General features: G+C 38.5%; 1 long non-coding RNA gene across 1 annotated transcript; it reads left to right on the top strand.

Annotated features, from left to right (window-relative positions):
- Positions 1-6130: 6130 nt before the first annotated feature.
- LOC126376785 (uncharacterized) lies at positions 6131-7443 on the top strand. The gene is made up of 2 exons (XR_007567766.1): positions 6131-6248; positions 7319-7443. It is a non-coding gene; the product is annotated as an uncharacterized LOC126376785 (long non-coding RNA).
- Positions 7444-14761: the final 7318 nt, after the last annotated feature.

Below are 14761 nucleotides of genomic sequence, written 5' to 3'. Positions count from 1 at the left end.
TGGCGAAAAATCTCTTGTCAATACGCACGCGCTGGTAAAAATAAAACTCAAATTTCGCGTAAGGGGACATGTCCTGGTGATTAATTCGACAAATTCGCTGTAATAAGGTTTACCTCGCCGCACTGTGTTGTTTGTGTGCTTGATCGAAGTGTATCATCATCAATCAGTGTTTTATGAACCCGCCGGCTGAGGTCAGACGCGCCGCCACCAGGTACTGTGCCTTTCCTTACCCTTGCAAACTGTATTATTTTGTTCCATATCCGCAGCAGTTTGTACTCGTCCACCCAGCGTGACATACCAGTTGAATTTCGAATTTATCGTAACTGCATATACAGTCCATTAAAATTTTGTTTTTACACCCGCCCAACCAACTGGTATCAGCCCGCTAAATTCCGTTCAAGCACGCGAATAACTAGACAAGTAAAACAGAAAAATGACAGTGAAGATAACAAAGTAAACAACGCATGTAAAGAATAAAAGAAAGATAAAGGTGTTGGAAAAAAGACAGTCTGACAAGAAATCTGATATTGAACCAAGAGTAGGTATTGAAAGATAGTCATACACAGCCAAGTACTAGTCAGGTACCAGAAATAATGGCTAAGAAATCAAAACTTGAACAATCGAGTCAGAAGGCAGCTAAGTCAGAGAGTTCTAAAAAAATCATCGACAGAGACTGAAAGTAACTTCAATTAAATCAGTTGAAGATGAAGACAAGAGTAAGAGTATGTGTTTTTTCTAAGGTATTGCTCCGAATGTAGACAAGTATAGTGACGACGATAATGTTGAATTCCAATATAAAGTCATTAAAGTTATGAGAAAGTTAACTCGGAGAAATCAAGCGTCCATGCAGTAGCAAAATTACAATTACAATATTAATCGAGGCTACACTACGGCTACACCCGACTACAGGATACACGAATATCAACCAACACAACCCATTCCATCGACATCCAGGATGCCTCAAGACAATCATGTAACCAACTGACCATCCTTCTTCGGCACAACATGTAAAGGACTAGACCAAGGACTCCTTAAGGGTCTACAAATTCCCATCTCTTACGTAAGCCTAAATTCTTCCTTAACTTTAGCATAACGTTCAGGAGCTAAGGGTCTCCCACGAGTGAAAACAGGGGGTTGTTAATATATTGTTGTAAATATATACAATCTTTGGTCGACTAACAAGAAAATGAAGGATTGCACATGGGTACTAAAATTAAAATGGGACATGTACATTTTAAAAAGCAAGTCATGAAAGTTAAATTAGCCGCCCAGGTTCTTAGTCAATCTGTGGCAGACGCCATTCAAGTTTGTTCAAATGACTTAAAAATTGATGTTTTTAAGGAATCTGAAGCCACGGTGGATTTCATTACTAACTTCAATAAACTGTTCGATATTATGAACTCAAGAAATTTACACTCACTTGGTTTTAAAAAACTAATCTCTGAAAAGAATTATGCCGAAATGAAACTTTTCTTAGAGTATGTACAAGTACATTTTTGATTTGATGATGATTAGATGGTAAAACTATTTTGTCGATAGGTAGAAAAACTGGCTTCTTAGGTTTTTAATTTGTATCAGGAGTGTAATTTCTATTTATGAAAACCATGTGTTAACCAAAAATTTAAACTTTCTTGTCACATACAAGATGAGCCAGGACCATGTAGAATTTTTTTTAGCACCATAAGAGCACGCGGTGGATTTAATAACAATCCCTCCGCAAGGCAATTCCGCTTGGCTTTTGAACGATAGTTAGTTCATGGAGAGTTGAAGCATATTTCCACAGGAAATTGCATTCCATTACAAGATATTGATATATTAACTTGTACCAAACCCGAATTGGCCATCAATAAAACTGACGAGAGAGAGATAGAATGATTGAAAATGTTTTTTTTTAGTGATCAGCACTCATCCAGCAACTTACATTTCATGGACGAACATGACTATTTGACTTATCCATCAAGACTAACAGAGTACTCAAAAAGAGTAATTGAATATATAGCTGGTTATATACTTAGTAGGGAAGCTTAAAACTGAAATTCGTTGTGAGGAGTGTTTGTCTTCGATAATCAGTATTGATAAGTATCCTAGTCTCCAATTAAAAAAAGATAAAGGAGGTCTGCACTACCCAACCAAGGATGTAGTTGCAATTTGCGAAATTAGCGAAAAATTTTTTCGTCACAACAAGGGTCTAAATAAAAGAAACTTAGCCATCATTTTATCGCATGAGTGTCTGAAACGATGCTTAGGTCTTAATCTGTTTACCAATGTTTCGCACTTTCAAAATCAATCTTGTTTTGATAATCACTTTCCGTGCTTGGGTCAAACACAAAAACCATGAAAAAAATGTTCTAAGGAAACAGTATTTTTAAATATTTATTTATGTCCATATGCTATTTTTTTATTAAATATTATGTTTAGCAGTCGTTTTTTAACCTTCTTTTTGTGTTTTTACGCAAAACAATTGTGCAGTTGGTGTTTTGAAATAATGATTTAATAGTTCAAGCTTTAGAGAGTTCCAAAATAATCAATCACAAATCTGCTACTGTAGCCTTAAATTCACTATGTTCTAATGGTTCTCTCAGAGTTGAGTGTTTGGAACGACGGTGCCTAGATTGCAAAGACAAGCAAATTGCTTCCGAAGAATTGAATTTAGATATATAGAGAAAAAAGAAAGAAAAGAAAGATGGATCACTAAGAATGTTGCAAGAGTTGTAGACAGAGAATAAAAAGTATCTCGAAAAACTATTAAGGAAAGAGTGCGTACGACAAAACATGAGCTGTTTAATATTTTTGAACGTAACTTACCTAAATTTATTTGACATGTGGCAAACATGTTGCATCAAATGTAGAAGGTTAAAAATTAAAAGAGCGATTGTCACCAGACGAAGGTTTACTACATATGGACTTTTCTGAAAACTATACATGTAAATATGGTAAGGACCTCCTGACAACAGACAACCTGTTCATTTTGTTGGACCAAAACCTCAAACTTCTCTTCACACATGCGTCTATTACAGCACAGACTTTGATCCCCCCAGAAAACTTTTTAAAAACTACACTAAATTGTACAATTTCGGAAAATCTGCGACATGATCCAGTTTTTATTTGTGCCCATTTGATGCCTGTTATCGGAAAGATAAAACAATTGTCTCCTGGTTTAAAACATTCGCATATTTTCAGTGCTGGGCCTACAACTCAGTATAGGAACAAAACTATGATTCATTTATTGGCCACTTACTTAAGCGAGCAACTTGAAATTGAAATTATCACCTGGCATTACAGTGAAGCAGGACACAGGAAGATACATCGAAATGTAATAAGCATAGGTGAAAATAAGGAGAAGGCGTCCTTAAGAAGAGAGAATCATGTAGTTTGATGGTCTGGATCCAATTGTTTCTTAATTTCTGGTTTCGTAAATTAGGTTATTTAGGAAATCTAGAAAATACAATATATTTATGTAATCTTCAACCAAATGGGAAACACGTTGAAGAATAAATTAAACATGAATAGAATAACATAAAATCTAGGATGTTCAATTAAAACATACGTTATCGAAAATATGCGTCTACTACGTATTTAGGGCTCAATAAACTTTACAAAAAACAGACCATGTAATGTATTTGCACACAAATAAGAATTATTGATCGCTTTCCATTATAACACCCATTCTACTCTCGCTACCAATGGTTACGTAAGCCATGGTTCATAATGAATAACTACTTCACAGATTTTTTTTTTATATAAAGTTAAAATAACGTCCCAAAACACCAAAAAACTAACAACAGGTTTGGTATCCAGATGGCTACCACAATGTCTCAAAAGTGACTACGTTCTAGACAGTGGTGTTTGTCTATGTTTGTTTCTTTTTTCACAGAAATTGCCATAGGGAAGACAGAGAGCCGTAATAGTTTCATCGTCATTCTAAAATATTATCTGTCCATTCAAATACTTGGTCCCCTTGTTTTAAGTTATACCTACCTGTCTTTTTCTTATTCGCGGAAAAGGAAACGGACGGGTAATCGTCGAAATATAATATGGAACACACAGAATTTTAAACAAACCCTTCAAAAAAAAATATATTGGCCAATAACCCAATAGAATTAAGTTGACCGCACACGTCAAACAGGTTGCATATGAGCGAGATGCCTATTTAATTCGTCCGGGTTATTCATTCATTTTAAAATTAACAGTTGTCAAGTCGTCCCTTTCCCTTTCGGTGGATAAGAAAATGACAGGTACTTATTACTTAAAATAAAAATAGGATATGTGTTTTAATTATGATAATAGTCGCAAAAACCTCAAACAACCTTTTTGTGAAATAAAAAGAAAATATTATATTAATGTTATGAAAATACTTGGCTTATTGAAAAGCAGGAATGACGAATTTAAGTGACTAATTATAATATTAGTATTAATGACAGAAAGTTACATCCATTATACAAATTACTTACCAGTAAAAAATACAGGTAAAGTACTCAATACATAGGTACCTACTTAATTAGCCACTCACACACCACTTTTTGGTCACTTATTTAATTTGCAGAAAGTTGTATTCGTCATACATTTTATACTTAATTACGTAAATTCACCTGCATTAGGCATTATGACTGTTGTGATGTTAAAATTCAATCTTCACTAAATTCATTCATAATTTACGAGGTATGCTGAAGTATGTTAGCTGAGTTACATACTTCGTAAAACTAGTGTTAATCATTTTACTTGTGACAGTATTCATTAAAATGAAACTTTTATTTCATTTCTTCAAAAAAAGATAGAATGCTTTCAGCTGCCTATAACCCTCAACGTAATGAAATTACCTCTCTCATCTAACACTCGAGATCTAGATAATAGTAACCTATGAATCGGGATGCGAAACCTATTATTTCCATCTTCTTGTGTTTGCCTGTGTTTTATTTAACACATTTTGAGAAATCATTAGTACAAAATTTGAATACTGTATCAAAACCCCACCAAGTATTTATTTACAAAATATAATATTTTAGTTCAAAATAAAGTCAACAATTTCGTTTTCTAAGAATATTAAGAGCAAACAAAATAGATAACAATGTGTTGTCAATAAGACACTCTTTGTTATCACAAGTACTTACATCTTTTGTCCGTTGTGTTTAGCAAAACAAGCCATTAGGATTTCATGTTGTGGAGATTTCTATTTTGTTGATTCTTCTTGTTGACTTCTAAAGAAACTGTTATCTTTACTTGGAAGAAATCGCTCTAAATAAACTATGTGATAAGACAGCCCAATACTATGCCAAGACCATGCAACACAAGTATGAGTATTTATAATTTGAATCTTGCCTAAGATCTTATTTATTGCACGAATCCGTTCACTCCGGCCTCATAATGTATATTTCTTTCATCTTCTCTCTAAGCCTTAAGTATCCGTATACCTTCATCATCAGCCCATTAACGTCCCCACTGCTGGGATACGGGCCTACCCTATGAATGGATAAGGAGATCGGGCCTTAAACCATTAACGACTGCTAATGCAGCCGGGACCAACGGCTTAACGTGCCTTCCGAAGCACGGAGGAGCTCGAGATGGAAACTTTTTTTTTTGTGTTCACCCATCCTATGACCGGCCTTTGCGGAAGTTGCTTAACTTCAACAATCGGAGACCGAGCGCGTTTACCGCTGCGCGTGTAATGGTTTAAGGCCCGTGCCCCAGCAGTGGGGACGTTAATGGGCTGATGATGATGAATAAAATGAATATATTATAGTACTACAACATCAAAGGAAACCTTTTAATATTAGTGCATCGAAAAGAATAATCTCAATAATGCTACTCAATTATATTATACCTAGGGCTACATTTCATCCATCCTGCCATCCTTAAAAAGTAGTATTCTTATACCTACACAAAAGAACAGTAACAAACAATATTCAAAGTGTTTACCGACTGCTTTGTCACGTTTCCGATAACAATCATAAAGAAATATTTTCACTTTCAACCAACTCGCTAATCACCCCAATTAAGGCTTTAGACCAGTCACCTAATTAAGACATTGGAAAGGGGATATATAAAACGGAAACCCGTCTGGTATGAACATCAATTGCAACTGAGCTTTCATTGCGATAGTACGTACCGCCCTTGGACATCCTGGTCGTCATGTCTTCAACTGACTCCATGGACGAATCGGGAGATATTCCGCGCCGCCGTCGCTGTTTGAAGAGACTAACGAAACCCAATAGCTTCAAGAGAGGGCCGCTACTCTGCCTGATAATGTGACGGTAAGCATTTTGAAATATTAACTTATCTCATATCTTCTTTAGTGTCAAAGAACAGGGCCAAAGACCCTTGAAATGGCTCATGTAACGATTATAGACTTACTTAGTTAAGCCGAGTAACGGCCGACTCAATAGTATAATATGGATTCTCCCAACCCAGATAAAACAACAAATACCGTAAACATCATCACCAATTTAAAAGCCACGCTCTTGTCGGTGTAGAATTTTCCATTCTAGTGTTTCCTATAAGACCCGACGTTAACCTTTTCTTTATTCTGTTACATGTAATTCTTGGTCTTCCCCTTCCTCTCTTTCCTTCCATGATGTTTTTAATAAATTCATCGTGTCTTATTAGGTGTCCAATCATCTTGCCTCTTCTGTCCTCAATAATTCTTAGTATTTGTCTTTTCTCCCTTACTCTTACCAGCACTTCCTCATTTGTAACCATTTCTGTCCAACTTACTTCTTTCCATCCTCCTCCAAAACCACATTTCAAAGGCCTCGAGTCTCACATCCATAGCGGGCTATACTCCATACGAAGGTTTTGACACATCTTTTTCTGATTGCTTTGGCAACCTTAGCCTTGACTATGCACCCCCTTGTTATAGAAAAAATGTTTTGCTATTGCTATTCTGGTTTTAAAGTCTAAGGTACATCTTGAGTCATTCGTTATTACGCTGCCTAGATACTTAAAGTTCTTTACATTTTCAATCGGGATATTATTTAACTTAATTATTTGGCTGTCTATTTTAGGAGTTTTGGAAATGGTTAGAATTTTGGTTTTACATATATTAATTTTAAGGTCGTATTTTTTCAAAAACTGTGTTCATTGTATTAAGTAGGATTTCTAGGTCGTCTTTATTATTGACCAGTGCCGCCATATCGTCTGCAAATCTGATACTAATTATATTCTGTTCATTTATTGTTATTCCGTTACTGATTTTAGCTATTTCCTTCATGGCACCCTCTATAAATATATTAAGTATTAGTGGAGATAAGGAACAGCCCTGTCTTACACCTTGCCGTACTCTAGCTTTCCTCAAAAAAACCATTACAATATTTTTTTGTTTCAGTTACAGCAAATTCAGTGGTCAGAACTACCATTACCGAAGCTGGTTCCTGTAACTGTCAGCGAACCGAGCCCCGTCTACACTGCCGGCCTACCTGTCTACAACCAATAGAAGTTCAACTTTCCGAGCGGCATCCACACCGTCAACACTTACAATCCTCCAACCAACATGGATTTGTTTGTGAGCCAACCTACTACCAGTTTCTGTAATCCAAATGGAACTGGGGTGGTAAATGGATTGCGGAACGGACCCAGTCTTGGTCTCTTGATGCCGAATGGGACTTTTGTAAACAACCTAAACAACTGGATGCCAAATCAGAACCCAAATCGCCTAATGACACGATCTGGATAGACCCCAAATACCGTTCAAGGTGCAAAGACTGCAAATATCGTTCGGAAACCTAAACGCGTCCGTACAGCTTTCAGCACCCAGCAAATGATGGAACTTGAGCAAGAATACGTCAGGACGCGGTACTTGGACCGCACTCTCCGCATCGAACTTGCCGAGATACTCAAGCTGAACGAACGTACCATCGCATGAAGGAGAAGAAAGACAAGGCTGAGATGCTTGAAGAAGCTTCCTAATTAAGACATTGGAAAGAGGATGCATAAAACGGAAACCCGTCTGGTATGAACATTAATTGCAACTGAGCTTCCATTACGATAGTACGTACCGCCCTTGGCCATCCTGGTCGTCATATCTTCAACTGATTCCATGGACGTATCGAGAGATATCCCGCGCCGCCGTCGCTGTTTGAAGAGACTAACGAAACCCAGTGGCTTCAAGAGAGTTACCTGTCTACAACCAACAGAAGTTCGACTTTCCGAGCGGCATCGACACCGTCAACACTTACAATCCTCCAACCTACATGGATATTTCGTTTGTGAGCTAACCTACTACCAGTTTCTGTAATCCAAATAAAACTGGGGTGGTAAATGGATTGAAACCTAAACGCGTCCGTACAGCTTTCAGCACCCAGCAAATGATGGAACTTAGGTAAGAATACGTCAGGACGCGGTACTTGGACCGCACTCTTCGCATCGAACTTGCCGAGATACTCAAGCTGAACGAACGTACCATCGCATGAAGGAGAAGAAAGACAAGGCTGAGATGCTTGAAGAAGAAGCTTCCTAATTAAGACATTGGAAAGAGGATGCATAAAACGGAAACCCGTCTGGTATGAACATTAATTGCAACTGAGCTTTCATTACGATAGTACGTACCGCCCTTGGACATCCTGGTCGTCATATCTTCAACTGATTCCATGGACGTATCGGGAGATATCCCGCGCCGCCGTCGCTGTTTGAAGAGACTAACGAAACCCAATGGCTTCAAGAGAGTCACCTTACAACCAACAGAAGTTCGACTTTCCGAGCGACATCGACACCGTCAACCTTACAATCCTCAAACCTACATGGATATTTCGTTTGTGAACCAAACTACTACCAGTTTCTGTAATCCAAATGAAACTGGGGTGGTAAATGGATTGCCGAACGGACCCAGTCTTGGTCCCTTGATGCCGATAAACAACCCAAAAAGCTGCATGCCAAATCAGAACCCAAATCGCCTAATGACACGATCTGGATAGACTCCAAATACTGTAGAAGGTGCGAAGACTGCAAATATCGTTCGGAAACCTAAACGCGTCCGTACAGCTTTCAGCACCCAGCAAATGATGGAACTTGAGCAGGAATACGTCAGGACGCGGTACTTGGACCGCACTCTCCGCATCGAACTTACCGAGATACTCAAGTTGAACGGACGTACCATCGCATGAAGGAGAACAAAGACAAGGCTGAGATGCTTGAAGAAGAAGCTTCCTAATTAAGATATTGGAAAGATAATGCATAAAACGGAAACCCGTCTGGTATGAACATTAATTGCAACTGAGTTTTTATTGCGATAGTACGTACCGCCCTTGGACATCCTGGTCGTCATGTCTTCAACTGATTCCATGGACGTATCGGGAGATATCCCGCGCCGCCGTCGCTGTTTGAAGAGACTAACGAAACCCAATGGCTTCAAGAAAGTCACCTTACAACCAACAGAAGTTCGACTTTCCGAGCGGCATCGACACCGTCAACACTTACAATCCTCCAACCTACATGGATATTTCGTTTGTGAGCCAACCTACTACCAGTTTCTGTAATCCAAATGAAACTGGGGTGGTAAATGGATTGCCGAACGGACCCAGTCTTGGTCCTTTGATGCCGAATGGGACTTTTGTTAACAACCCAAACAGCTGCATGCCAAATCAAAACCCAAATCGCCTAATGACACGATCTGGATAGACCCCATATACCGTTCAAGGTGCGAAGACTGCAAATATCGTTCGGAAACCTAAACGCGTCAGTACAGCTTTCAGCACCCAGCAAATGCCATCGCATGAAGAAGAAAGACAAGGCTGAGATGCATGAAGAAGAAGTTTCAAACACAACTGATTCCCCAGCGGATCTGAACACTATGCCGATTATTAATCAATAGGAACTTAATAGGAATTTTAATAGGAACGTCTACATGGAGTATCCAGTAGTTTCTCCTCCAAATCTGGTAGCTGGTCCGACGATGTCTTTGGGTCAGCCGACACAGGGCACAACGATGGGTAGCTATACTTATGTGCCAGAAGGCTATGACTGCAGACAAATGCATTTGCAAATGCAATACCCTCCGCCATATAGCAGAGGTATTGAGGAGATCGAGCATGAGGTTCGTGGCGGAGGAGCCAACGGCGCCGGTGCCTACCTACGTCAAAATTTCGGCTCCAAAAGTTATAGAACTATACAATCAGACGATGGGGGTGTGGATGTCTTAGACACCAGAGATTAATTAACCTGGTAGCACCCCGCGTGCGAGACCATCCACCCCGCGGGCAGGACCTCGTCGTTCTCGTCGTGCGCTGCCTTTGCGTGACCAGCAGATAGCAGAAATGCTGGCTGGTCACGACTCCGGCAGCGACGACGAGTTCGGTGAAGTAGATAGTGGAGCGGAAGAAGAAGACGATGAAGTGGATAGTGGAAGGGAGCCCACGGATTCACAACTTCTTGCCATGGCGAGGCGGCTACGGAGTATGATAATTGATACGGAGGAGTTAGGCGAGATACAGGCGGCTGAAATGGGTGAACTTTACGTAGAAGGACGTCAGGAGGTAGGACTCCTCGAAGGATTAGGAATAAGTGAATATACCTTCACTATGGGGAATGGGAATTTGGTGGTGGGGGGAATAGGGATGGAGGGGAAGTTGACACGAATTTGGATGTAGGTGGTAGTGGGGTCAGAGACATTGCAGACTTGGAGGATTTCTCTTGGTCAGATGATTTTTCTACATATTATATTATTGACAAAAAAATAATGTTGTTGTGTAGAACAATGAACTTGGAACTTGAAAATCGAGCTAGAGATATGGTATAGTTACAGTTCTATAATGATTCAAAAAAACCGGCAACCGGCAAGCCCGTGACCTTGGTAATACGTCATTATGTATGTGTATAATGTATGTATGCTCTTATTAAGTATACCAGTCCAGTATACTTGCAGATTCAACCTGGATGCCCTCTTCCAGAGCTAACTTAACTTATCATGTAGTGTAAAGTTTTCTCCAAATTATATATTCTACTTATAGGTACAGCGTAGAGTAATTACTCTATGCCTTTTGTCAAGGACCTACCGTCCTGACACTTTATACTATATCCCTCCGTGAATATGACTAAGCTTAGGTTATGTGTAATAATAATAGATTTACATCTTAGTTTAAATTAATATATAATAACGGACTGGCTTCTTGTTATTTTCATATATATTAAAATGTTAAATTAATATACAATTGTTAAAAGTGAAATCCTTATTATTTTCCACCACCTTGTCTTTTTTTGCAATAGGAGGGGATCCTCTTCATGGCGCCCAACATTATTTTCTACTTTCCCTTTCTATTCTCTGAGTTCGGTGCCCAATACCCCGCCCTGGGAAACTAACTTCTCACTACCACTGGTGCCACAGTGCCTGTGGGAGTATTACAATATACATACACCGCTACAATTAACAGCAACAACTATTAAAGAAGTTACAATTCTGAAAAAATATCCTAAACAAGATGATAACGAAATTGGTCTAGAGGCATTTGCATTGTTTGTTATCTGTTCTAAGTACTGGCACAACACATTGATTTCCACGACTGTGGTATTTATAGTTGAAGCCAAAGAACATTAAGCATATCAAGGAATAATCTTTGTACAGACGGTTCAAAGAAACGGCCCAAGAGCCCTTTAGTGTGTAATATAGGACCTAGCTCTATTTTGTCACTAAACGAAAATGAGGTTTTGGTGAAATGATTCTTCGCTATGGGTGAAAGAAGAGTCCCGATTTCTAAACTCCAGCTCTTGGACAGTGTCCAAAGAATTGTAACGGAGCAAAATAGACCGATGCCTTTCACAGGTAACAGACCTGGAAAAAAAATGGTGTACATCATTTTTAAAAAGGCATCCCATACTCGCCGAACGAACAGCCGAAAACGTTAGATCAGCACAAAATTTATTATTATAACCGCTGGACCACCCAACAGGCGAAAGGCCGTTGAAAATCACCAAGCTATATGATATTATTTATTTATTTTGAGGAAAACTTACGGCCATAAGCATATCCTAAAATAATTAGCAGACATTTACTAAAGGCTAATTACAAGTCTCCACCTAATAGTGGCTAAGTTACCTACCCTTTTACAGTCATAAAATTTTGTAAGGTACAGACATTTGACATTCCCAAAGGATAATAAGTCACTTACTCTGCATGGCAGTTTGTCGCAGTTGAATAAATTGACCCCAAGACTGCTTATTGAAGAGGAAAGAAAAGAAAAGAGGTCATTTGAAGGCCTCATACACATTCATATCTGAAGTTTCATTTCCTTCCTAGCCCCTTAACAATCTGCAATCTGCCTTACCAACTTTGTCCATCTATGTTACTTTATAATATGTTAAGATATGTTGAAAGAACACTTGATTATTGTCTTGTATATGTACAAGTTGGATGTTACTATACATTGTATAGAGGCATTTGGTGATGCTAATTGGGGACGGATTATAGCAGACAGAAATAATTCAAAGTATTGGTTGCCAAGTTCTGTGTGGTTCAAATAAACAATAATCTGAAGCAATATTGTCCACATAAGCAGAATATGTAGCTATAAGCATACCAGTGACTGAAGCTTGTTGGTTAAAAAAGTTAATGACAATTAACATTAAAAGCCTATACACGCCCCACTGCTGGGCACAGGTCTCCTCTCAATCAACCGGAGGGGGTATGGACCATACTCAACCACGCTGCTCCACTGCCAGTTATTTGTTAAATATTGAAATAGGTTGTTGTGCTTATGATTTAGAAATAAAAAAGTTTTTTGTGACATTGCATTATTTATCACAGAAAGCTTACAACTTTATACGAGAAGAACTGGCCAATACGGGAGTACATCTCGTGTCAACTTTTGACAATTTGCAAAGTTTTGGACTGAGGTGTAACGTCTCAAATATACTATTTTAATAACATTCACCGCAAATGAATGTAATTGGCCAGATTCGTGCCACATGAAACTGGTAAGGAATTCATTCGTAGAAAAACAAAATTATAGACCTTCAGGGCAAGACAATCAAATAAGAAGACTATTTTTAGTTATTAAATTGCGCTTTGAGAATGTGATCTATGTGAACCAATATTTAAAGTTCGCTTAGTTACTTAGTTGATACAGCTTGAAACAACTTACTTTGAAACAAACATACATACTTCATTAAAAATGAGTACTAATAGTTCTAGTATTAATAGTTCAAATGGACTGGTTGCAATGCTTCTTTGGTAAAATTAGAAGAATTTGAAGATCGTGAGGGGACAGTGAACTTCATGAACATAATTAATGTTTTTGACGTTCTTGATAGTCATTCGAACCGTCCACCAGGACTAAAAAAAGCAATGTGTTCGTCCAAAATCGGCATTTTAACTGTTTTGTTTGAGTTTTAATTAAAAATGCCTTCTTGTGAACTCCTAATTAACTCACGTCGAAAGACAGGCTGTTGAACTTTTGGTAGATATGCGCAGCGCTCTGGAACTATACCAATATTTAGTTCTAGAAAACAAAATGCTGAAATATATCCTCTTTAAGATCAGCAAAGATCATATAGAGCTTTTCTTCTCAGCTGTGAGACCAAGAGGCGGTTTTAAGGACAATCCCAATGCCATTCAATTTCGGGAAACTTACAAAAAGTTGTTAGTAAGAGCTGAGAGCTGAGATCCGAGATGATGGCATTGGGATTTGTATTCTCCTGGAGCAAGTTAATAATTTTGACCTGTTCCAGCAAAAACCCCATTGAAGCTTTAAACATATAACCGAATAAAAATGTACAATCGAGGTAACAGGTCAAGACGATTTGAACAATAATTTATAATGTGTTTTGTACAATTTAAAAATTGTGAATCTGTTTTGTACTCCAATACAGATGCGTATACGGCCGGTGTGTACAATCAAAGAGCAAAAGTGCAGTCACCGAGCCCAGCGAATTTGTAAACAGTGGTGAAATTATGAACCATTAGTAGTCATAATTTTAAACTTTGACAGGAGACTGGAATTCAGGGAGCATGTTGATGGCATTCGTAGTGCATTCCGTAATCTCGGATTCATTTTTAAGCAAAACTTATTGGGCATGGGAGCAGTAAAGGCGTTGTACAATGCTCTGGTTCGGAGTAGATTGGAATTTTGATCTGGAATCCGCATGAGGACAAATACAGCCACAGGCTGGAGGAAATTCAGAAAGTTCCTTAGAATTTGTATTGGAGGTTGTGGTATGGTGGCTTACAGTAGACTGGCGGTGAGAAGAGGCGTGGCTTTGGTTGCCTATGTGTGGAAGGTGCTTCGGGGGAATTGTGTAATGCGTAGTTATTGGGGGCCCTCGGGCTTGCTATACCATAACAGCGGCTAAGATGAGGGCCGAGAGAGATGACACTAGTGATCCCAGTCTCGCGTACCAACATACTCAAATATACGCCATTATTACGCGCTATAAAAAGTCTGAACTCGATTGCACAGCATGTTAACATTTGGCATTGTTCGTTGACGGAACTCTTGACATATTGTACAATAATTATGGAAATGGAATGACAATAGTATTTAGTTGGTCTTAAAATAAATATCAGTGTGACATGTTATTGTTTGTATTTGACTCATTATGTAATCACTTTTATTGCTTTGGGCAACTGTAAAGTGATGTAATAATAAATAAAATAAATATGTAAATATGTTTTTGCTTGCTTTCATAGACGAATTGCTTCGATGTGGCCATTTTAACCCCCCAGATCATATGTCTTCGTAATGAACCAAAAGTCATTCCCTCCTTAAAACAACACCCAACTGACCTCTTAACATCATTGCTCAATTCGAATCAAATCTTAAACATGGTAGTAGAATCAGTAGTG

The sequence above is a fragment of the Pectinophora gossypiella genome, chromosome 21, assembly GCF_024362695.1.
Source record: "Pectinophora gossypiella chromosome 21, ilPecGoss1.1, whole genome shotgun sequence".
In the NCBI taxonomy this organism is placed as follows: Eukaryota; Metazoa; Arthropoda; class Insecta; order Lepidoptera; family Gelechiidae; genus Pectinophora; species Pectinophora gossypiella.
Note: the sequence above shows the minus strand (reverse complement) of the source record. Positions and strands in the feature narration are given on the sequence as shown.